The following is a 23,862-nucleotide window of genomic DNA, read 5'->3' as shown; positions in this document are numbered from 1 at the left end:
ATTCACATTATTTTATGGAGCAGAACTAAGATATTACAGGAGAGCCAAAAAGATAAGTTCAAAGAATTTCTAGCAGTTGTTACTAAAAAATGAAATGTGTTGGTGAGCTGATAGTAAATTTTGTATAGAAATGTAAAGGACCTAGGACAGTCAAAGCAATCTTGAAAAAGAACACCTTTGAAGGACTTACACTACATGACTTCAACACTTTCTGTAAAACTATAGTAATTAAGAGAGTGTAGGATTGACATAAATAGATAAACAGATGGGAAAAATAGTCTAAAAATGGAATCATACATGTAAAATCAAATGTTTTCTGACAAAGGCAATACAGTGGGGAAAAAATCATTTTTAAGTGGTACTTCAAAAATTGGACATTTATACAGAATCCATGAATCTCAACCCTCTCTTCACATCGTATACAAAAATTTGAGATGGATTATAAACCTAAGGATAAAAACTAAACTGTAAACCTTCTAGAAGAAAATATGGGAGAATATAGTTGCAGGGACTGGGGTGGGCAAAATTTTCTTGGGCCACAAAAAACATAAAAAAAGAATTGATTCAATGTACTCTATAAAGTTTATTTATTTATTTATTTTTTTGAGGGTGCATCCAAGGCACATAGAACCCAGGCTAGGGGTCAAATTAGAGCTACAGCTGCCGACCTACACCATACCCACGGCAATGCAGGATCTGAGCCACATCTAAGAGCTACACCACAGCTCACGACAACACTAGATCCTTAACACAATGAGTAAGGCCAGGGATTGAATCTGTGTCCTCATGGATACTAGCCACAATGGGAACTCCTCTAGTAAATTTCTAATAATCAAAACCCACTGATAATAAAATGAATAAGCAAGCCACAGACTGGGAAAAATATGTGTCTCTGACAAAGGACTCATCAACGAATATAAAAGAACTCCTGTATATCAATAATAAAAAGGCAATATTTTTAAGTGGGCACAGAACATGGACAAAATACTTTGCAAATGAGAATGCATTTATGGCCACTAATACATAAAAAAGATGCTCAGTATCTTTGGTCAATAGGAAAATGCAAATTAAAACCACAACAGGATACTACTGCATACCCACTAGAAAGTTAAAATTTTAAAATTCTGACAATACCAAATGTTAGAGAGGCTGTGGAGCAACTGAATCTCTTATGCATTGCTGATGAAAAGATAACATGATAGAGCCACTATGGAAAACTGGCATTTTCTTGTAAATATTCACTCTTGTGGTCTAGGAATTCCAAAAGAAAAGACATCATACGTCTACCAAAAATTGGTGTATGAGAGTGTTACTTATGGAGTTCCCTTGTGGTGCAGCAGGTTAAAGATCTGGCATTGTCACTGTTGCAGCTTGGGTCTCTGCTGTGGCTCAGGTTTGATCCCTGGCCCGGGAACGTTCATATGCCACAGCACTTTCATTCCACCCCCTCAAAAAGAATGTTAGTTGTAAGAATGTTCGTTGTGGTTTAATGTCTAACAGCCAGACCTTGGGAACAATGCAAATGACCATCTATAGGAGAGTGGATATACAAGTGGAGGTATATTCATGCAGTGAGGTATTACCCAGCAATAAAAAGGAATACATTATTAATACATAGAGCAACAGAGAGGAATTTCAAAAATATTACGTTATGGAAAAAAAGCCAGGCACAAAAGAATACATGTACTGAATGACTCCATTTATGTGAAGTCCAGAACAGGCAAAACTGATCTATGGGAATAGAAATCAGAATTGTGGTTGCCTCTCGGAGGGTGGAGGGAGGGTGGTTACCAGAAGGAACGTGGGAAACCTGTGTGATGGTAATTTTCTACATTGTGATTAAGCTATTGGATATTCAGGTGTATGTGTCAGAATTCATCAGAGTGTACCCTTGAGGTCTTTGCCTTTTACTGTATGTAATTATACCTCACTTTAAAATGAATTTAAGTAAATAAAAGGATGAAATGAGTTGCCCCTCCCAATGCTATGTTCCTCAGCACTGGAAGTATTAAGCTAGACTAAATGCTTGTAAGAGCTATTGTGGAGGGTTCAGATTAAGTCATTAGAAAAAAAACCTCAGATTTTTAAGACCTTGGTATATATGATATTATACTAATCATGTATTCCAGAAATGGCAGTATCTGTGTACATCTTCTATTTTAGAGCACTCGACATTGATAAGTAAATTTATATTGCCAAAAACCATAAAGCATTTTAACATGGTTTCATTTCTTTTTCTTTTCTGAAACTCTTCCCCTATCTAGCCTTGACTTGTCTCCAAGCCCTTAGCCATTCTGGGTTCCAGTATCTTAGAACATGTGGTGTTTGTACATTTCCTTTGTTAAACATTCTCCCCACCCCAATTTCTCCTCAACTTCTGCCCCTCCTTGGAGATTCTATGCAGAAGTCACTGCACCAGTAAGACTTTCCCACAAATACCACTCCCCACGGTTTGAGCTCTCTGCCCATCCTAGGTTTACCTGTAATGTCAATTTGCCCCAGGTTAAATGGTGCCATTTCCTCCCAGCTCAAAGATTCTTGCTTTTAGAACGTGATTCCAGATTTGAAGAATGAAGAGAAATAGTCAAGCCATGAGCAGTAGCATCTTTCTTCATGAGGTTCTGCATGATGCAGATGAATGAAAGAATATGACCTGGGGACACTTTTCTTCAAGAACAACTTCGCCTAAAGTTAGATCGGAAGCTACAATCTCTGCTGACTGATAAGAGCAGGCTGAGATTGTCAAACTTGTTTAGGGTTGGAGCTTGCAGCTTTGGGGCTGGATGTGAAGGAACTAACCTTGGTGGTTACCCGAGAATGGGTCTACATGAGTGCCGTGGGCATGGAGGTGGGAAGGAAAAGGGTGAATAAAACGCAAGACTAAATGCGGAAGCTAATGTTTATGGACTACTTTCTCTGGTGCCAGATTCTACGCTAAACACTTTGTATCCGTTAATCTTACTTAATCCTCATTACAAGTCTCTATGGAGAGGTTAAGTTGTGTGCCCAAAATTTCAGAGCTCCTAAATGGTAGAACTGGGTCTCATTCCAGGTCTGACTCCAAAGTCCATGCTCTTAATCATTAGGCTCTCTTGCATCCTGGGAAAAGAATTGCCAAAATCATTTTGCCCTGTCTCTTGGTTCCAGGTACCTCAACCAGCTCAAACTGACCCTCTTCTTCCCCATTATTTTTAGAATCTGGGAAAAGGAGTCTAAACATCTCTTAATAACCTGTCCCAGTGTCTCTCACACATCACTGCATCTACTAATGATGCAACAGAAGTAGAGAGGATCCAGATTCCTTGTGTGTAAGGTGGGTCCTCCCTACTCTTGTTGCATCATTAACAGATGAGCCTGAGGCTCCACTACACTTACAATTTCAGTGGAAGCAGGAGGATACAGAAACTGCGGCAGTAAGAACTTTATTCTTTCTATATCCCATTTGTCTGAGTTTTCTTGGGTTTCTATAGCAGCGTCGTCTGGAGACATATAAAAGGAGACTGATAAGGGGAAGGATGAGTCAGGAAGCAGATATTCATTAAAAAGGTTGAGAATAATGAGATTTATTTCCATCGAGGTGGAAGCACCATAGACCATGGAGTATATTGTAACAAGAAGTTAAGTTCTAGCCAAGGGAAATGAAAGGAACTGATAATCTAGCAGACATGGGAACCAGAAGCAGGAAATGGTGGCAATGTTTTGCTGACATTTTGCAACAGTCTTTCCACCTTGGTCACTCTGTTTAAATAAACAAAAACCATGTCAAGCATATTAAACACCTAACGGGAACTCATTTCTCCATCTTCTCCTCTTCCTTCCCTTTAGCGCATGTGACTCTATTACGTCAGTCTTTGCTTTCAGAAAAAAGCGTTGTGGGTCCTTCTTGCTCAAGAGCCTGACTTCAGTCCTCAGAGTTGCTACCCAAGATGTCTCAAACCACTGAGCTGAGGGCAGGAGGTTGTGAAGCTATGATCCAATATCTAGTAAGAGTCAGAGCACACATTAAGAACTATATCACTGAGAGGGATAAATTAGGAGTTTGGGATTAACACATAGACACCAGCAGGTATAAAATAGATAACCAACAAGGACCTACTGTATAGCACAGGGAACTACACTCAGTATTTTGGGATAGCCTCTAAGGGAAAAGAATCTGAACAAAAGAGACATGGGTATAACTGAATCACCTTGCTGTAGACTTGAAACTAACGCAATGTTGTAAATCAACTATATTCAATTTTTTAAAAAGGGGAAGAAAAAAAAGAACTACATCATGGACTTAGCAAGAGATGCAGTAGGTTCCTTTTTTTCCTCTAATCTCTCCCTTCAACGCAATGTGAGAAACGAGACTCAAGACAAGTACAGCTGACCTTTGAATAACACCGGGTTAGGTTATTCAACCCTCTGAGCAATTGAAAATCCTCCTGTAACTTACAGTCAGCTCCACAAGCTGACTATATCCATGGTTCCTCCATAAGCCCCATTTTGCATATGTTGATTGGACCAGTGATGATAGTATTTTTTGCTGAAAAAAATCTGCCTTTTTCGGCACAACATTGTAAATCAATTATACTTGAAAAAAATATTTTTTGGAAAAAAAAAATGCCTTCAAGTGGACCCACGCCATTCAAACCTATGTTGTTCAAGGGTCCAACTGTACATTTTTATAGAGACCAGAGTGGAGAAGAAGAACCAAAGGAGGGGAGCAAAGCTGAGCAGAGCAGTGGAGTGGGACATCCTGGTGGGGCTGAGCCATATGAGATCACGTATCACGAAGGGGAAAAAAGGATGAGCTATTTGTGTGTAATACTTGCCTCAGGAGGTTTTTTAAGGAAGGATAAAGAAAGGAAACGGAGCTGGGCCAACATGTTGACACATTCTCTCACCTGAGAGCTTGAATAAATACACCAGCTCCAGCATCTCTTCTGGTTGCCTATGCAACAACCACATGTGCTTTGCATAAGTCTGGAAACAGGAGCCAGGTTTTCTGGCTGTTGCTTGGAAAAGTTTGTAACCTTTCCAAGCTTACTTCAGGGCAGATTATCTGTTGAACAGACAGGATTGTGAAATTTCCCCAGGAAGCCTTTGGCAAGAACAACAAACAGGGCCACCCTAGAGGTCAGATCAGAGTGTAAAGGCAGGGCTGGCATTTGAGCTCATTGGAGAGACCTTTGGCTCTCTGCACCTCATTGTGCCCGCTGGTTAGAAAGAGCATGAAGAGGACCGAGTCTGGGGGCTGGTTCAATTTGGATCAGGGGTCTTTTTGAATTTAAATGATGGGAGAGGGCATGGTTAGACTGACCCAATGACTTAGGCTGGGTACAAGGCTTTCACACTGATGGAGAGTCCCTAGATCCAAGAGCTGCTTCTTCATTTGGCGTGCTTGGAAGCTCAGTCTTATCGAGGCACCTGTGCTGATTGGGGCGATTATCAATTTCCTGCATATCGACCACTGACCTCTAGGACAGTCTCCCTCCCTTTTTGCCCTGCTCTGTGCATTCAGAGGCTGGCAGTGTGGACCGAGTCAACAGAATCCCTGACCCTCTGGCTTGCAGTTGGCTTTGGCCAGTTGGAAGCCCTGGAAACAGACCATAGCATGGCCAAGAAAGGTGGTTTTCATAACTACTCCCCCAGTTTCCTACCCTTCAGGTCCCTGTACTGGAGGCCCAGACCCTGCTGGGCAGCTCTCTTCCAAACAAGCCTAGGGGAGGTAAGAGTTTCCCGATTGTTATTCGCTCAAAATACTGCACGGTAATACCGCAAATTTTCCATACTTTGTAAATCACAGCTTTATTAAACTCTCTTTAAAATATCAAGTTACCATCTCAGAACACTTCTGATGTTCAGCTTGATGTCTAACCAACATCTGTCAAAATGATCCCATGGAAACTAAGATCGGAATCACTGTTCCCAAGGCAAGTTTATATACCCACTAACCTTTTTTTTTTAAATACTTTAACCTGACTAGTTTGGAGGATTGTTACAAAGAGAACTTTCAAAAGCTCTTAAATTATCTATGTACTATGCCTCCAATTTGAATAAGCTGCACTTGGTAATGATCTTGTTAAATGTGTGGTAGTGTTAGATACACGTGCTCTTTTAAACTCAATTGCGTGAGAATATGAAACTAAAACTGTATGAAAACAGTAAAATATGGAGTAACTGGGTATTAATAGGTATAGTGCAGTCATTTAGAACCCAGGCTCTAAAGTGAGAGATTCAAATATGCCACCTATTAGCTGTGTAGCTTTTGGAAAGTTACTTAACCTCTCTGCCTTGTTCTTTTCATCCATGAAGTAGTTATAATAACTGTACCTACCTCTTATGATCGTTGTAGATGTTAAATGAAATAATGTGTATAAGGTATGAGTACAGTAAATCCTTGCTATTATAATTATTACCATTAGTAAAATGTTGTTAAAATGATATAATGACTAACTTTAAAGTAAATGATCTCATCAGGTTGTTTTGAAGGTTTAATGACGGAATATTTTTAAAGTGCTTAGAACACTACCTGGCACATAGCTCAAAGTTATATGGTTTTAATTAACCCATAACTAATATTTAAGTGTAAATACCTAGGTGTAATCTGATTTCTTTCTCTGTGCCTTTTAATTATTCTCAGTCTCTTCTCAAACTATTTTTGGATTTCCCGCCAGGCTTAAATAGAAAAGAATCTTTTACCTTCATCCTGACATTTTTCTTGGCATTAAAAACCTTCCTGAGCTCATTCATGGTTGTTTTAAGTTCTGATGTGTAAGATTCACAGCAGCTTAGGGTCAAAAGCAATTCTAAGTCAGTTTTCTTGAATTATTCCTCACATTCCTGAAGAAGATCTTAGATATCTTTTTGCCACAGTAGTAGAGAAACTGACATTTTTTTCCTCAGTCTAGGCTTTCTGCTGTACCTGCCCCACCAACATAACACGTGGTTAGGAAAGAGTTTGCTGGGCCCAGAGCTGTTTAATGTCTGTTTATTCTGGGCTGTTTGTCCATTAAATTAAGATGTAACTCAGGATAGGAGTTCCCAATGTGGCTCAGTGGATTAGGGACCTGAAGTTTTCTCTACAAGGATATGAGTTCAAGCCCTGGCCTCGCTCAGTGGGTTAAGGATCCGGCGTTTCCAGTTGCAGCGTAGGTCATAGATGCATCTGGGATCCAGTGGTGCTGTGACTGTGGCTTAGGCTGCCGCTGCAGCTCTGATTCGACCAGGAACTTCCATATACTGGAGTTGCGGCTGTTTAAAAAAAGTTGTGACTCAGGATAGTAAAGGGAATGATGATAAGGGAATATGTCTTTCTTAGTTAGACCAGACAAAGGTTTTTATCAAGAAATATTTCTTGAATTCATGACCTGTGCGATGGTATTAGAAGGTAAGCCCTTTAGGAGGTGATTATGTCATGAAGTTGGAACCCTTGTGATGAGATTAGCACCTTTATAAGAGGTCTCAGAGAGCTCTCTTGTCCCTTTCATCCCATGAGGGCACAGCTGGAAGGCAGTTTCCCAGAGCCAGAAGAGCCAGGAAAAAGACAAAAAGATGCTTACCAGACACGGAATCTGGAATCTGCTAGTGCCTTGATCTTGGTCTTCCTAGAATCAGGAACTGTGAGAAATAATTCGAGTTGTTTGTAAGCCACTCAGTCTATGAGATTCTGTTATAGTTGCCCAAACAGACTAAGACAACAGCACACAGGAACAAATAGAAGCCCCAAACCTGCTCTCTCACTGTCCCTCGCCCCTTGTATTTATTAGTCTGGAATCTTTTTTTTTTTTTCTTTTTTTTTCTTTTTAGGGCTGCACCTGCAGCATATAGAAGTCCCTGCGCTAGGGGTTGAATCAGAGCTGCAGCTGCCGGCCAACACCACAGCCATAGCCACGCCAGATCCAAGCCACATCCATGACCTACACCACAGTTTACAGCAACACTGGGTCCTTTACCCACTGAACGAGGCCAGGGATTAAATCCACATCCCCATGGATAATAGTCAGGTTCATAACCCACTGAGCCACAACAGGAACTCCAGGAACCTTTTGATTGTAAGCCTTAGAAAAGAAAACTACCTTAAATGTTCAAGCCACTTACTGGCTTCTTACAAAGGAAAAGCTCAATGTTTTCCTCCTCTATTCACGCCTGCTACCACATTTCTGGTCACCAAAAGCGGGGGGTGGTTTCCCTATATCAAGTAATTCTGTGACACCAGCTGGGTGTCCCACAATTCCATTTAGTTCTGAACTCCCTGCCTGCAGACAGCATTAGCTCCCACTGGTGAAAGGCTCATCTCGCAAGACTGCCCCCATCCTTTCAGGTGCCCTTGGAAGCCAGGTGGTGGTGACCTGGGCTTCCAACTGGCTGGGTATAAGTCGGAGGTTTGCTACCAGTTTATGACAAAGGATATCAAAAGACACAAATAGCAAGATGAAGAGTTATATAGGGCAACGTCTGGAAGGGTACTGAGCACAGACGCTTCTGTCCCCATGTGGAGTTTAAGATCAACCCCCCTCGGAGAACACTGAAGCATTCTTTTCCAATTCAGAACCTCTCCGAACCCCATCCTTTTGGGTTATTATGGAGGCTTCATTACATAGGCATGATTGATCAAATCATTAGTTGTTGGTGATTAATTCAATCTCCATCCTCTCTCTCCTGTCCCCAGAGGTCAGGGGATTGGGGCTAAAAGTTCCAACCATCTAATCACATGGTTGGTTCCCCTGGCAACCAACCCCCAACCTTAGGGGCTTTCCAAAATCACCTCATTAACATAAATTTAGGCATGGTTGAAAGGAGCTTGTTATGAATAACAAAGTACATCTTTCTCTCTCCTATTATTTAGGTAATTCCAAGGATTTTAGGAGTTCTGTGCCAGAAGAGGAAATGAAGATTAGCCTTCATAGGTCTTACTATAAATCACGACACTGTACTTCTATAACCAAAAAGTCCAAGAGATGGTCTAAGTTGGGGTCCAGCTATACTCAGGGGTTCAAATTACAACAGAAGAACTATGGTTTCCACCACCCCTGAGTTCTACAAGCAGCAGGTTCCATTGAGTTCAGGCAGATTTTCTCCAGTTAACAGCAAAGATGCTAGCGAGTTGGCCTTGGCTTATATCATCCATGTGTGTACAGGAGAGAACATTCTCTCCCTAGCCTAACAGTCAGTCCATGTCAGTTCCTAAACAGGACCCTTGTGAGGTCTTATGCTCATCTTTATCCAGGAGGATGGGGTATTCCCATCGTTAGCTGGAGACCTATGCCCACAATGATCACACGGTGTGGGGAAAGGCATTTCTCAGGAGGAAGCCTTGGAGGACCGCTATCTGCTATAGTCCCGAACTACACTTGGCTTGACCATTTTTCTAAACTCTCTGATATAAAGCTGTTTTCACACCCAGGGAGTTTGGTGGGTATTCATCTTGGAAAAAAGGAATATTGTGGGTGTGACGGTGTCAAGGACAGGTCGGGGGTCATCTTCTCTGCCCGGTCACCCTCAGAACTCTTTGAATCTCCAGGTGGACCACTGATTGATGATGATACTGTAGTGATTACAATCTATATTTCTCTTTTTTTTTTCTTTTTCTTTCCTTTTTTTTTTTTTTTTTAGGGCAGCTCCCGTGGCATATGGAGGTTCCAAGGCTAGGAGTACAATTGGAGCTACACCTGCTGGCCTATGCCAGAGCCACAGCAACGCCAGATTCGAGCCACGTCTGACCTACACTACAGCTCATGGCAACGCCGAATCCTTGACCCACAGAGAAAGGCCAGGGATTGAACCCGCATCCTCATGGATCCTAATCGGGTTTGTTAACCACTGAGCCACGACGGGAATTCCACAATCTAGATTTTTAAAACTGGAAAGGTCACTGCACCAACATACCCTCCCATCTCCCCAGATAATAACTAGAGACACACCTGTGAGACAGAAAAAGAAAGTGTCTTGGCCCAGACTGGTCACAAACAACAGCCCAGGTTATTCTTTCTGTCTCTCATTTCCCTAATCTGCATTTTCTGTCCATTGGGGTTAAGTCGAAAAGACAGAATGAAAAGAGACCGTGGCCATATTAGTCACCATTTTTCTGTCATAAATTCCTTATTCCCCCAGTTATTTGTCCATGAGGGGTTGTTCTGACAGCTGGCTTTTAGAATTCATCTATTTGGTAGTTTCAATTTAATGACTGATTTTAAAAATTAACTTTGCCAGGCCCCCCTGGAATTTCAGCCATTTAAACAAAACATAATAGAATTTTCCAAAGAAATCAAAGGTGTTTCCTTTATACATCTTCTCACCTTCCAATAGTCCATCTGAAAAGCTAGAACTAGTGAACTTATAAATGAGCTTCTCATGTTCCTGTTCTCAGAATTCCTCCCTTCCTTGTATCGGCACTCTTTCAAAACCCACGTATGAAATTACTCCCTCCAGGATGTCTTTTTTGATTAATCACTTCCAGATGTAATGACTTTTTTTTTTTTTTTTTTTGCTTTGTAGGACCACTCCTGTAGCATATGGAAGTTCCCGGGCTTGGGATCGAATCTGAGCTGCAGCTGCTGGCCTACACCACAGCCACGGCAACGCAGGATCTGAGCCACATCTGTGACCTATACCACAGCTCACAGCACCGCTGGATTCTTAACACACTGAGCAGGACCAGGGATCAAACCCACATCTTCATGGATACTGGTCGGGTTCATTACCACTGAGCCATGACAGGAACTCCCTAATGACTCTTTTTTTCATCATATAAATAATAATTGTGGGTATAGTTTCAATTAAGTTCATTTTCTCTGGTTTGTATGTGGACTTAAAGTTTCAAGAGTCTTGGGACAGGCCTGTGTCTCCTGTTTTCCCAAGTGACAACTCTTGGGCGGGGATCTTCGAGTCTGTGTCTGTATAACCGTCTCTTTTCTCTCCCCGCATCCCCAGGACCACTTTCAGCAAAGACAAAGGAGGATCTTATTTACTGGTGTAGTGAGAGATCCTGGGCTGTGCAAATCGCAGAGGTGAAATTCTAGCTCTACGATTTACAGCTGTATGGGTGTGGGGCGGGGGCAGGGCAAGGATCCCTTTTTAACAGCTTTATTTTCTTACATGAAAATGTGACAATAAATTCCTGAGGGTCTGTGTGATAATTGAGACACGTGCTCAAAAGCGCTTAAGGATGCTTGTTGATCCTTCAAAAAGCATTGGTTTCCTTAGCGATATGATTGTAGAAGAGACTGCATCTATGAAGTATCTTTCTCGTTTTTTGTTGACATTTGAAATTCTGTTCCAGAAGACAAAAGCTTTTATGCCAAATTAGAAATAAGCTTGAAATTGTAACTAATCTTGGGGCAAGGAACAATGAAGTCAAATATATTCACTCTTCCAGGTAAGGATACATCTATGGCCATATACTTCATCACTGCTCCTTCCCTAACCAGGGATGGACACTGTCCATTGGTCAAAGCCGAGTATCCCACTCAGCCTGTGATACATTTGAGAATTCTCAACACAGGACTCTAGCAGTCAACTGGGGCTTGCCCACGCCTGCTAACATACATCCTTGACACCTGGCTGCTTTTAGAAGGGCAGGGCTTGAATAGAGGATTGGAGGAAGATGAGAGGAAGAGAATGAAGGAGAATTCATCACTGGATATAGAGGTGAGAACAGGCTCCAGGAGAGGGAAAAAAAAGTACAAGTTCTCTGGCCTGATATATTTTCTAAGATGCTCCTGTTACCTACAGAGGCATATCTCAGGGTCCATTTGAAAGAATGGTCCCATGGACAACTAAATAAAATAATGATGAATTATGAGATATTGGATGGGTGATATGGCAGAAAATCGTGAGGAGTCCTGCTGCAGACAAACTGGTATGTGGGGGCCTCTCTAAGAAAGTGACATTCGGGCCACAGTGGTCTTCAGGAACCAGCCATACACCAAGGAGCAGGATGAAGCAAGTAGGAAAGTTTCAGGCCAGAATCATCTTGGGCTCCTCAAAAAGGATGAAAACCAGGAGGTGTGGGACAAAATGAGCAAGGGAGAGTGACAAAGGATGAGAATAAGGGTGAGCAGGGCTGGGTCGCACAGAATTCCGGGGCCTCTCACAGGAAGGTCAGATAGAGTGTGAAAGGCTGGAATGTAGTTACATGATCACTGCTAGTTTTAAAAAGCCTTCTCTGGTTACTGTGTACCCACTGGTGGGAAGGGCAGACGGGTCAAGAATTAAAGGAAAGAGATCGGTGAGGAGACTGCGTGAAAGAGGGTGGAGATTTACCAGGAGAAGGGACAGGAATCTATGTATGAGAGGTCAACACAATAGGCCTTGCTCATGCACTGAGAAGGGGGTTCAGGAGAAAAGAGGAATCTTGGCTCCCCATTCTTTTTTTTTTTTTCTTTTTTTGGTGGCACCCATGGCATGAAGAAGCTTCCAGGCCAGGGATTAAACCTGCACCAGAGCAGTGACCTGAGCCACAGCAGAGACAATGCCAGATCCTTAATCCACTAAGCCACCAGATATTTTAAGTGACAGGGGAACTCAAATATTCCATTTATTTATTTATTTATTTATTTATTTATTGGCCACACCCACGGCATATGGAAGTTCCCTGGCCAGGGATCAAATCTGAGCCACAGTTGCAACCTATGCCACAGCTGTGGCAATGCTGGGTCCTTAACCTGCCTGGCCACAGTGGAAATTCCTCAAACTCTCTACTCTCGATGATGATGGTGCCCCTTACCTAGATGAGGGCTAAGAGGACGAGAAACATTGTGTGTATGTGGCAGGGCAGGGGGGGTGGGAGGGTGGAGGGGGACGGATTTTCTTGTAGAACAAGCTTGTATGTCATTCAGTAGCCACTTCTATCCAATGAGAAGTCTGGGAATGAAATTGGGGTGGGGGAAGAGAACAAAAGAGAATGTGTGCTCTTATTAGAGTCATTCATTCGTTCAGTAGATATATATCATATGCCAGACCATCTTTAGATTTGGGGATTGTGAAAGCTCTGGCTCTCATGGAATTTAAATTCTACTAGGAAGAGAAGTATGGGTGTGTGTGGGTGTGTGTGGGTGTACCAGAAAAGTACACAATATACCAGGTGGTGATTAGGGCCATGAATAAAATGGAACCAGTAAGGGATTACAAAATTAAGTGTGTGTATGTGTGAGGGGGTGGTGAGCAAAGCCTCTATGAGAAGGTGAGATTTGATGGGAAAGCTGGGCAAGCCGAAGATGAGAAAGCAAGCGAAGTGGATATCTAGGGGCATTTCAGGCAAGGGAAGGGTAAATGAAAAGGCCCAGCTTGCTGTGGTCCAGGAGCTGCAAGAAGGCCTGGGTGACTGAGCAGAGCGATGGAGGTCAAGTGCAGTGAGAGAAGAGGTGGGAGACGTGGTGGGGGCCAGGTGTTTCCATGGCCACTTTAAGAAATTTGGACTTGACTGCGAGTCACATGTGGAGCCACTGCAGCATTGCTACCTTTCCCGAGGACACAGTAAAGATTCCCCCTTGCAGTCCTTGTTCTTATGAAATGAGGAAAGGTTTTTTATGTCTGGCCATTTTGTAGTGAAGCATAAAAAAATAGATCAAGAATTACAATGAGTATAGAGGCACCTTCTAAGAAAAATTACCTAAACCAAAGACGCATCAGCATTTCTCTGACCCAGGCTGTTTCATCACTGAACACCTTGGGATATAATCCCTGTGGCTTGCAAATTCTGCTACAGGAGAGACATGATTTAGGGAAAGTAGGAATGAGACATCTTTCAAAATTTTTCAAAATACCAGAAATCTCATCCATCCATCCATTCCTCCAGCCAACCAACCAATCAATATTTATCGATCTTCTGCTACCTGTACAGCAGTGAACTAGGCACTATGAATACATACAGATGGATAAGACTTTCATAGTCTGTGTTTTCCTAGATTCTGATTGTCTTTTGGGGGGAGCTATCCTGTGGCATATGGAGTGCCTGGGCCAGAGATCAGATCTGAGCTACAGATGCGACCTACACGGAAGCTGCAAGCAATGCTGGATCTTTTAACCCACTGTACCTGGCTGGGGATGGAACCTGTGTCCTGGTGATGCAGAGACACCAATCCTGTTGCACCACAGTAGAAATGCCTCTGTTTGTCTTTTTGCACCTATTCACAGGGTCAACCTAAAAGCCCAAGTAGTTTTCTTCTCCCCTGTGATCCAGCTTAAGTGACTGCACAAAAATCACGTTATGAACCAACCAACCAATCTTGAGGCCATACTCCCAACTGCCTCCTTTATCTAACTCTCACACATCAAACCAATATTTCCCCTGCCATAAATCAACCCAAGGCCAGGTACCAGAAAAGCAGGGGCAGTTCCTCTGCCCCAAAGCTTACAGCGATTAGTCAAACTAGCCTATCCTCAACGGTTTACCTTCTCCAACTTTGTCTTTCTCACAGAAACCACAGTAAAGGCTATGGCCTGTGTTTACCCCTAAGTCCTGCTTCTTCCTTCTCACCAACCCTGGTGCTTTTCCATGTGGCCCTGTGTGGCACGAGTGCCCTCCCCCCCATCCCCCGCCACTCTCAGGAATTGTTAAGTCATAAAACATCTTTCACAAGTTCTCTGGTTGCCTAGGGGTTATGGGTTTGGTGTTGTCACTGCTGTGGCTCAAGTTCGTTCCTTGGCTCTGGAACTTTCTCATGCTGCAGGTGCAGCCAAAAAAAAAAAAAAAAAAATCTTTCAATGGCATTAACCTCTTTCTGTCTTCACCCAGTCGCCTTACAATTTCTTTCCTTCTTCTCCCTCTCCTCTGAGTCAAAGATCTCTTCCTTCCCTTTGTTTCTTTTTACAGTCACACAGAAGTTCTGGGTTGAATGGGAGCTGCAGCTGCAGGTCTACACCCCAGCCACGGCAGCACCGGGTCCAAGCCCTATCTATGATCTGCATTTCAGCTCGTGGCAATGCTGGACCCTTAACCCACCGAGCAAGGCCAGGGATAAAACCCACATCCTCACAGATACTATGTCAGGTTCTTAACCTGCTGAGCCACAATGGGAACTCCCCCCCTTTGTTTCTTACTGAATTTCCTCTTGGCTGTGCCTAAAATATGGCTCTCTCTTATTTGCCTTTGGGCACTGCTTCAACTCTCCTTGCTCCCCTAGAGTCCTCCACAAAAATCTAGAATATCTCCAGGCCACTGTTCAGTCCTAGAAATACATTTCCACCCCACGTAGAGCCTCTGAGAATTTTTCCTGGTTAATGTTCCCGCTTAAATGCTCCCTCTTGAACTACAGTTCCTCCAGCTAAGTCACACTTCTGTGATAATTAGAAAAGAGGTGACCGACATGGGGATTTGATTCGATGGCTTAGTTTGTCTGGAGATATTTTTTTTTTATTGCTAATTTATATGACAAATCCGGGAGGCACTCTTGGCTAGCACTAATTTATTTTATGGGGGTGAGACGTTGTGTTTTTCTATCTCTTTAGTTGAGCTTGCCGACATTTTCTAAGTCAGCAAAATCCAATCGTACTGTTTAAGCCGTTTTGTAGAATCTATGCTAAACACTGGCAGTTGAGTTCAAGTGGATCTGATCCGTGTCCTCTGAATATTTATATTCCCAAGCTGACACAAACACAAAACAGTTTAACACAATACGGTGAAATATGTTCACGGGTTACAATGATTCATGAACAACAGCGCCCTAGCTAAAGTTTTAGAAGCTAAGTGCTGAGCCTCCCCTCCTGCCAGACCTACTGAGATACACTAGATTTTCCTGGTGCTCAGACACCAATCCCAATAACGGGGACACCATTCACTGAAAGCTTCTAAGCGTTCCACAAAAAAAGCTTAAAATGAGCTTGCTCCTCCCACTGCTCATTTTCTGCTTTTAGTGCTTTTAATCTGGATTTCCCTCTTGAGTGACTGGTAGCTTGGGTGTTCTTTGTTTTGGGTTGGTTTGGGCCGTGCCTGGGTTGGGGAAGTTCCTGGGCCAGGGATCAAGCCCATGCCACCTCAGTGACCTGGGCCACTACAGTGACAACACTGTGTCCTTAATCTGCTTAGCCACATGGGAACTCCAGTAGTGTTTGTGGTAATTGTTGCACCACTCTGTAACTTGGTGTTTTGATTTGATACTAGGTTTTAACTGGCTAGAATGTGTTAACTCCATTCGCCACGATGTGCATTTATTGAGCACCCTCATCTTATTCTCCTGGGATCCCTTAAGAAGCCTCTCAGCGCTGTGGAAAAATCCATCTGGTTTTGCAGCACAAATCTGCATTTTTCTCCCCACTCTCAGGAGAACTGAAATTCTCCATCTTTCCCTGATGGGAAACTGGAGAATTTGGAGCTCCCGTTGGAGCAAATCTTAACAACTTAATCCTGTGTTTTACAGGTCAACTAGCATTTACCTCAGTAATTAACAAGCCCAATTCCCTGCTATGCTAAAGTTTCCAAATTCATATAAAACTGAACCTGTAAATTCCTAATCCCACGACCACAGCCTGGCACAGAGTTGCATGTCTGTCCCTTGGTGTGGGTTTATTCTTTAAGGTGTCATAGGAAAATCAGTCTGGGCTTCAGCGAAAACGTTTCAAGACCAGAAACAGAGGTAGGGGGGAGACGTCTTTGTGTCTCCACTAAAGAAAAACCTCAGGCTGCCAACTTTGGCTCTACAGGGAAATGGGGACTATGCCAGGATTTCAACCCCATGTCAGCTGAAATGGAAAATGCAGTCATTCATTTGAGCCGTAGCTGGGAGTTATTTCTATGTATCTGTGACCCTGACAATGCAGTATCCATCACGGCGCTATTTCTCTTGGACTTGGGGCAAAAGGACTTGAGTAGAAGGTTCCCATTACTCCAGCAACATCGGAGGGAGGGAGGGAGAAGAACGGGGTGTCCCTCCTTTGGCGATTTCTCTCTTTCCCATGTCTGCTCCTTCTTTTTCCTTATGAAGGGGTCTTGCAAACTGGCCATCATAAAGAAAGCCTCACTGTTTCTTACGCTGCTATCAACTCACAATTTAAAAGAGAAAAAGTGCCTTGACTGGTTTGATATTAACTAACTTGTTTTGCGTTACTGATAGATGCCCTTGCACATCTGTGTAGAGAGAGTACACATGTGTATACACAGAGTCTCCAGCAGACTGCAGGCTTGGGGAAAGGCAGTAGTTCAGTATCAGAGCCCTGCAGGTGTGGTGCCCATCAGACTGTATGCAAACAAGAATTAGCTGTCAGTCACTCTGGGGGGTGATATACACTCATTTTCTAAGTACTGTTATTGGCTCAGCTGGTTTGGGGACTTTGGGAGGGTGGAATTTTCTAGCTGTCTTCATTGGCCACATTTGCTTTAGAACTGTTCACAAGTCACCTCCAAAATCAGTTTGGATATTTCATACTCATTCCATTTCATTTTTTTTTAAAGAATTATGGAGGTGTGATTTACATGTCATAAAACTCACCCACTTTAAGTGTATCTTTCAATGATTTTTAGCAGAGTTACAGAGTTGTGCAACAATTACCACAACCTGATTTAATTTAATTTTTTAATTTATTTAGGGCTGCACCCGTGGCATATGGAGGTTCCCAGGCTAGGAGTCAAATCAGGGCTGCAGCTGCTGGCCTACACCACAGCCACAGCCATGCCAGATCCGAGTTATGTCTGTGACCTATACCACAGCTCATGGCAACACCAGATTCCTAACCCACTGGCAGGGCCAGGGATCAAACCCTAATCCTCATGGATGCTAGTCCGTTTCCTAAGCTGCTGAGCCATGATGGGAACTCCACCACAATCTAATTTAAAACATCTCCATTACCTGTTCCCATTTATAGCCCTGGCAAAAATTAATCTACTTTCTGCTTTTTTTCTTTTTCTGCTGCAGCATACGGAAGTTCCCAGGCAGGGAATCAAATGGGCACCTCCACAGAGACAAACCAGATCATTAACTCTGTGCCACAGTGGGAACTCCAGAACTAATCTACTTTCTGTCTCTACAGATTGGATATTCCTAGATACTTCATATAAATAGAATTATATATGAGCTTTTGCTACTGGCTTATTTCTCTTAGTGTTTTTTGTTTTTAGGTTCATCCAGGTTGTAGCTTGTACTGAAAGTTTTCCTTTTTTATGGCTAAATAATATTCCATTGCACGCATCTGCCACATTTGTTTATCCACTTATCAGTTGATGGATATTTGGGTTTCCAGTTTTTGTCTGTTATGAGTAGAGCTGCTCTGAGCATTCACATATGTCTTTAGGTGGACCTCATTCCCTTTTTATCAGAAAATGTATTTCTCCATCTTTTCTTGACTGTATTCTCATCAGCTTTGCAACACTGATATTATTCAAAAGAATTCATCACAGACTCTTAAGGTGATACACAAAGAAAAGCTGAAAATACTTAACTTTTTTTCTTTTCAGGGCTGTACCTGTGGCACATGGAAGTTCCCACGGCTAGGGGTTGAATTGGAGCTACAGCAGCTGGCCTACACCACAGCCTCAGCAACACTGGACCCAAGCCACGTCTGTGCCCTACACCACAGCTCACGGCAACATGGGATCCTTAACCCACCAAGCAGGGCCAGGGATCGAACCTGTATCCTCGTGGATACTAGTCGGGTTCCTAACCAGCCGTGCCACAGTGGGAACTCCCCAAAAATACTTTCTACATATTACACAGTTGGACTAAAAAGTGATTACCAAAGAAGACGATATTGCCTTGATATACAAACCTAGGGATTATAAAAGCTAATCTCGTAGGTACAGTTTATTTACACCACTTCTGCAAGTCTATAACAGTTTAGCACTATACCTTGCAGAGAGTATTTGCTGATTGATTTTAAAACGAGCACAGGATTCCCCTTGGAAAGTAAAATATCAAAAGTTTTAATGTGGAGTTCCTGTTGTGGCACAGCTAGTTATCCATGAAGATGTGGGCTCCATCCCCGGTCCCGCTCAGTGGGTTAAGGATCTGGAGTTGCCGTGAACTGCAGGGAAGGTCATAGTCACAGTTTGGATCTGGCATTGCTGTGGCTGTGGCCTAAGCCTGCAGCTGTAGCTCCAATTTGACGCTTAGCTTGGGAATTTCCATATGCTGCGGGTGCAGCTTTAAAAAGAAAAAAAAATTTTTTTCAGTGCTTGATGGTTTTTTCCCCTCATTTGGTGTAAACAGCCAAAGCCCCCTGAGAGAACAGCACAAGCCATCCAAAGAGCCCCAGGCCTCATTTCTCTACTAGGCAGCCATACTGATCTTCCTTCATCTCGAGAGACCCCAGCCAGAGCACTGCTCTGTAGGCTTGGAGAGGCAGGAGGCATTTGCGTCGGGCAGTTGGGAGCATTTGGTTGGCCAGTGCTTTATGTTTCCATGAGAAACAGTCACAGGAGGCAAACTTTCTCTTGGCAAGGGTCTCCCCTGCCCCTTGCTGGCACATTTTCTTAGAAGGTTGACTGGCCTTGATCCAGTCCTGGCTAACTCCCCCTTACATGCTCCCTGGTACACTGTTCCAGGCCTGTGTGGTCAGGTTTGGGTTGTTAACTCAACAGACTCCAACCACTCGGTGGAAATTAGCACCGCTCTGGGGCTGTGCTTATCGACATTTTAGATGCCTGGTTGACTCTGGGGACCCACTAATGCACGTATGTCTGCGGTCTGTGGGCTCGGGAGTGGCACTCAATGAAAACCCATCTTTATTGGACAAATGAGTTCAAGAAAACAGCGTATTGGAAATGCAGTGTGAGTGTCTGCCCACAGCATGTGATCTGTTGCCTCAGTGCTGCCAAGGGCAAGGAAGATCAGGCTCTTGCCACCAGGTCCTGCCACCTTAACAGTCCATTCTTTTCCACCTTCATGTGGTCATAAGTTGTTTCTGTTTATTATTATTATTATTATTATTATTATTATTATTATTATTAATGGCCACACTTGTGGCACATGGAAGTTCCTGGGCCAAAGATTGAAGCCCGGTCAAAGCTGTGGCAATGCCGAATCCTTTAACCCACTGAGCCAGGCTGGGGATCAAACCTGTGCCTTCACAGCGACCTGAGCCTCTGCAGTCAGATTCTTAACTCACTGCGTCACAATGGGAACTTCATTGTCTCTGTTTTAATTTTCAAAGCACCTCCACATGTATTAACTCATGTCCTAACTTCAGATTTTAGAACTTACCATAAAATGTTTTAAAATAAGTATAATTTTTTTGCCACCAAATTTCATTTTAGCGGCTATCAATTAAAAATTGAATACACTCAACATTTTATTCTTTGCTCATTATTCTTCACCTCTCTTCAAAAAAAGCCCTACATATGTAAGGAAGATTAAGAGGTACAAACTTCCAGGTGTAAAAATAAATGAGTGACAGGTATAAAATGTATAGTGTGGGGAATAGAGTCAATAACCTAAGATTTTTGTATGGTGACAGAGGTAATTAGACATATTGTGGTGATCATTTTTGAAATGTATAGGAATATCAAATCACTATGGAACTATCATAGTGTTGGAAGTCAAGTACACTTCAAAAACAAACTCATAGAAAAAGAGATCAGATTGGTGGTTATCAAAAGTGGGGAGTAGAGGGAGGAGGAATTCAATGAAGGTTATCAAAATGCACAAACTCCTGGTTATAAGTAAGTACTAGGGACATAATGTAAAAGGTAAATATAATTAACACTGCTGCATGTTATATATGAAGCTTGTTAAGAGAGTAATCCCAGAGTTCCCTGGTGGCTCAGCAGGTTAAGGACCCAGTGTTGTCACTGCTGTGTTTCTGGTCACTGCTGTGGTGCAAGTTTGATTCCCAGACCCAGAACGTCACATGCAGTGGGCATCACAAAAAAAAAAAAAGAGAGAGAGAGAGAGAAAGAATAAATCCTGAGTTCTCATCACAAAAAAAAAAGATTTTTTTTTACTATTTCTTTTGTATCTATTGAAGATGATAGATGTTCACTAAATCTATTGTGATAATCATTTCATGATGTATGTAAATTATATCATTATACTATACATTTAAAATTACACAGTGCTGTATGTCAAATATATCTCAATAAAACTTGAATAGCTATATATGTTACTTATTAGCTAATTAAAATTTTTTCATCACTTCTTCTGTTTTATTAACTCTGTCTTTCTTTTTTTTTCTTTTTGGCCACATCTGCAGCATGCAAAATTTCCCAAGCCAGGGATCAAACCCACATTACAGGAGCAACCCTGAGCTGCAGTAGTGACAACACCAGATCCTTAACCAGCTGTGCCACGGGGGAACTCCAACTCTATAATACTGTAACTGTCTCTCCTCTTCCTTTAACGGTTAACCCTTAATGTCTTTCTCTATTTGGCCCACCCACGGTAGATCTATTTTTGTTTGCCCAGTACCTCCCTTCTGAAGAGTGCTTGCCACTCACTTTGCTCCTCTAGCCAAGGGATCTAAGTAGACCTTTCCTCTTCTTACCCAACTCTGACTCGCTGACCCAGGGATAAACAATGACCCAGTTTAACCAATACAGCCCTTTCCTGGAACTATTCCAACTGAGCTGAAGGGGAAGAGGGCTCTTTGATCTCTGATCAAGACATTCCCATATTTGCTTCAGCGAGTCGCAGATGCATACCGTCACTTGTACCCAAAAGCTTTGACTTAGATACCCACTTCTTTCCTCTAGTCTTGGCCACAGTCTTTTGGGTTGTATAACTTTACCACTGGCCTTGTAGTCAGCAATTTAAAACAAAACAAAACACATACCATCATACTTTTGCTTCATCCTATTTTTTTTTTTTATACCCCAAGGATCCTTTAAAAGCTCTAAGAGTACAAGAGAGAAGAGATGAATATAAGAAGTTGTTTAGAGACCACATCCCCATGGAACATTGCAGACAATTGAGTGTTCAACTCAAAAAACAAACCAAAGAACAGCCTCTGGGGAAAGAGTGGCGGAAGTCAAGCTACCTGCAGTGATCTGAAAAGCTGTTACATAGAGAATGAAGTAGAGTTGTTGCTTGTCTTTCTCTAGAGGCATCAGTCCTCTCGTTGGAATTTGCAGAGGGTCTGATTGCTATTCTTTATAAAGAGAAACTACTTCCTGGAGTTCCCACAGTGGTGCAGCGGAAACGAATCTGACTAGGAACCATGAGGTTGCGGGTTCAATCCCTGGCCTTGCTCAGTGGGTTAAGGATCCAGTGTGGCCGTGAGCTGTAGTGTAGATCGCAGATGAGTCTCGGATCTGGCGTTGCTGTGGCTCTCGTGTAGGCCAGCAGCAACAGCTCCGATTAGACCCCTAGCCTGGGAACCTCCAAATGCCGGGGGTATGGCCCTAAAAAAAACAATACAAAAAAAAAAAAAACAGAAAGAAAGAAAATTCAGAGCCCCTTGTTTAAAATCAATCACAATTTCAAGACAGCAAAAGTAGAATATTAAACAAAGCTCAGGGTCCTTCTGGGTGTGGCCGGTGCAATCACACAGATCATATGCCCATGAAGCCAGCCCTGGGTGTAGATACTCATCTGTATCAATTGGGCCAATTTTATTTGCGGCTTCTTGTCTAGATCATGTCACAACTCTCCTTTGGCTTTAATACGGAATATTTCAATTAATAAATCAATTAATAAATTGAGGCACTCTCGTGGCTCATCAAGTTAAGAATCCAACTAGTATCCATGAGGATGCGGGTTCCATCCCTGGACTCACTCAGTGGGTAAAGGATCTGGTGTTGCCACAACTGCCATGTAGGTTGAAGATATGCCTCGGATCCGACATGGCCGTGGCTTTGGCATAGACTGGCAGCTGCATCTCTAATTTGACCCTTGGCACAGAAACTTCCATATGCCATGGGTGTAGTTCCCCCCAAAAAAGAAAAAAAAATCATTTGAAAGCTTCATTGATCATCCATATACTAAAAAATTTGTTAATTCTATAAGTAAACAATAGAAGAAAAAATTCCTAAATTTTTCTGAATTCTCTAAAGTTGGAAAGATTGTAGGTTTGGCTCGTTATGAGAGTCTGTTTCCAAAGATGCCTGCCAATTAAGTGGATTTGCCTTCATTGTTTATACATTTTATCCCCGTTTGTCTTTCTTGGAATTAAGCACATCCATTTATTCTTTCCTCTGGGACTGGTGTCAATGAACCATTTTTCTTCTCTTATTCATTCAGCAACTACTTACTACACCTTCCGAACTTCGTGTCCCTCAGTGTGCTAAAATATTGTAAACACGTCCACAGATAAGGATGGCTGATGCAGGGAGCTGAAGAGTTATCTAGAGAAAGACAATATCATGAACCACACATAAAGGTCAAATTCTTAACCTGGAATTTAAATTGATCACTTGATGACCTTTCCAAACTGTTGGCTGTGGGGCTTTGGAGTAGCCCGAGTCATTGATCCTGCACAGAGATGCTTCAAAGCCTTATAAAAAGTTTTGGATCCCTAGGAAGCCCTATTATATTTAAGTTTAACAGGTGATTTGGGGAGGAATTTATAAAATCAGAAGTGTTGGTAAAAGAAGAAAGGCTTTGAAAATTTTGAATCCTGAGTCTGCTCATGGTTATCATTAACTGGCTTTACTTGCAGAGCACATTACATAGAATGTCAATCTGGCTGTAAATTTAGGGAAGCTACATTAGACGGAAACACAGACCACCAGTGTACCTGTGTATAAGTGCCGTTTCCTTCATGGCATGAGGAAATGCACCTGTAAGGTGCGGAAAATTAAAAAATAAAAAATCTTAGATTTCTAAATGGCCAAGAATCCAGTGTTTCTGGAATGTAGGATGTATGTGGGGGTGACTATAGAAAAGGACTTTGGAACCGATAGGGCAGGGTCTGAGAATACCAGAGGTGTCTGCCATTGATTCTATGAACAAGAAGGAATTTTTGAGCAAGTGCCAAGATCGGAGCTGCCCTTTTAGGAATTTAATTTGTCAGTCA

At 42.5% G+C, this 23,862-nt stretch overlaps 1 protein-coding gene and 1 pseudogene across 13 annotated transcripts in view; one reads left to right on the top strand and one right to left on the bottom strand.

The window, feature by feature from the left end:
- Window positions 1-23,862, bottom strand: part of SORL1 (sortilin related receptor 1) — a 218,259-nt gene that overhangs the window by 180,902 nt on the left and 13,495 nt on the right. For 2 of the 13 annotated variants that reach the window (XM_084978367.1, XM_084978360.1), the window contains exon 3: window positions 7,545-7,602. The exons of 3 other annotated variants lie outside the window; for them this stretch is intronic. The gene's annotated coding sequence lies outside the window, so the exon portion shown is untranslated. Of the gene's footprint in view, window positions 1-7,544; window positions 7,603-13,594; window positions 13,685-14,376; window positions 14,526-23,862 lie in introns of those variants that run through there. 8 more of the 13 variants (XM_084978370.1, XM_084978359.1, XM_084978358.1 and 5 more) reach the window with 8 other exon arrangements.
- On the top strand, window positions 23,329-23,489 carry LOC146399890 (ATP synthase subunit ATP5MPL, mitochondrial pseudogene; annotated as a pseudogene).

The sequence above is a fragment of the Sus scrofa genome, chromosome 9, assembly GCF_054392235.1.
Source record: "Sus scrofa isolate SSC_HxYL_T2T_F1_AM1 chromosome 9, Sscrofa_HxYL_maternal_Yorkshire_Landrace_v2.0, whole genome shotgun sequence".
Lineage (NCBI taxonomy): Eukaryota > Metazoa > Chordata > Mammalia > Artiodactyla > Suidae > Sus > Sus scrofa.
This window is presented reverse-complemented; position numbering and strand designations above follow the sequence as displayed.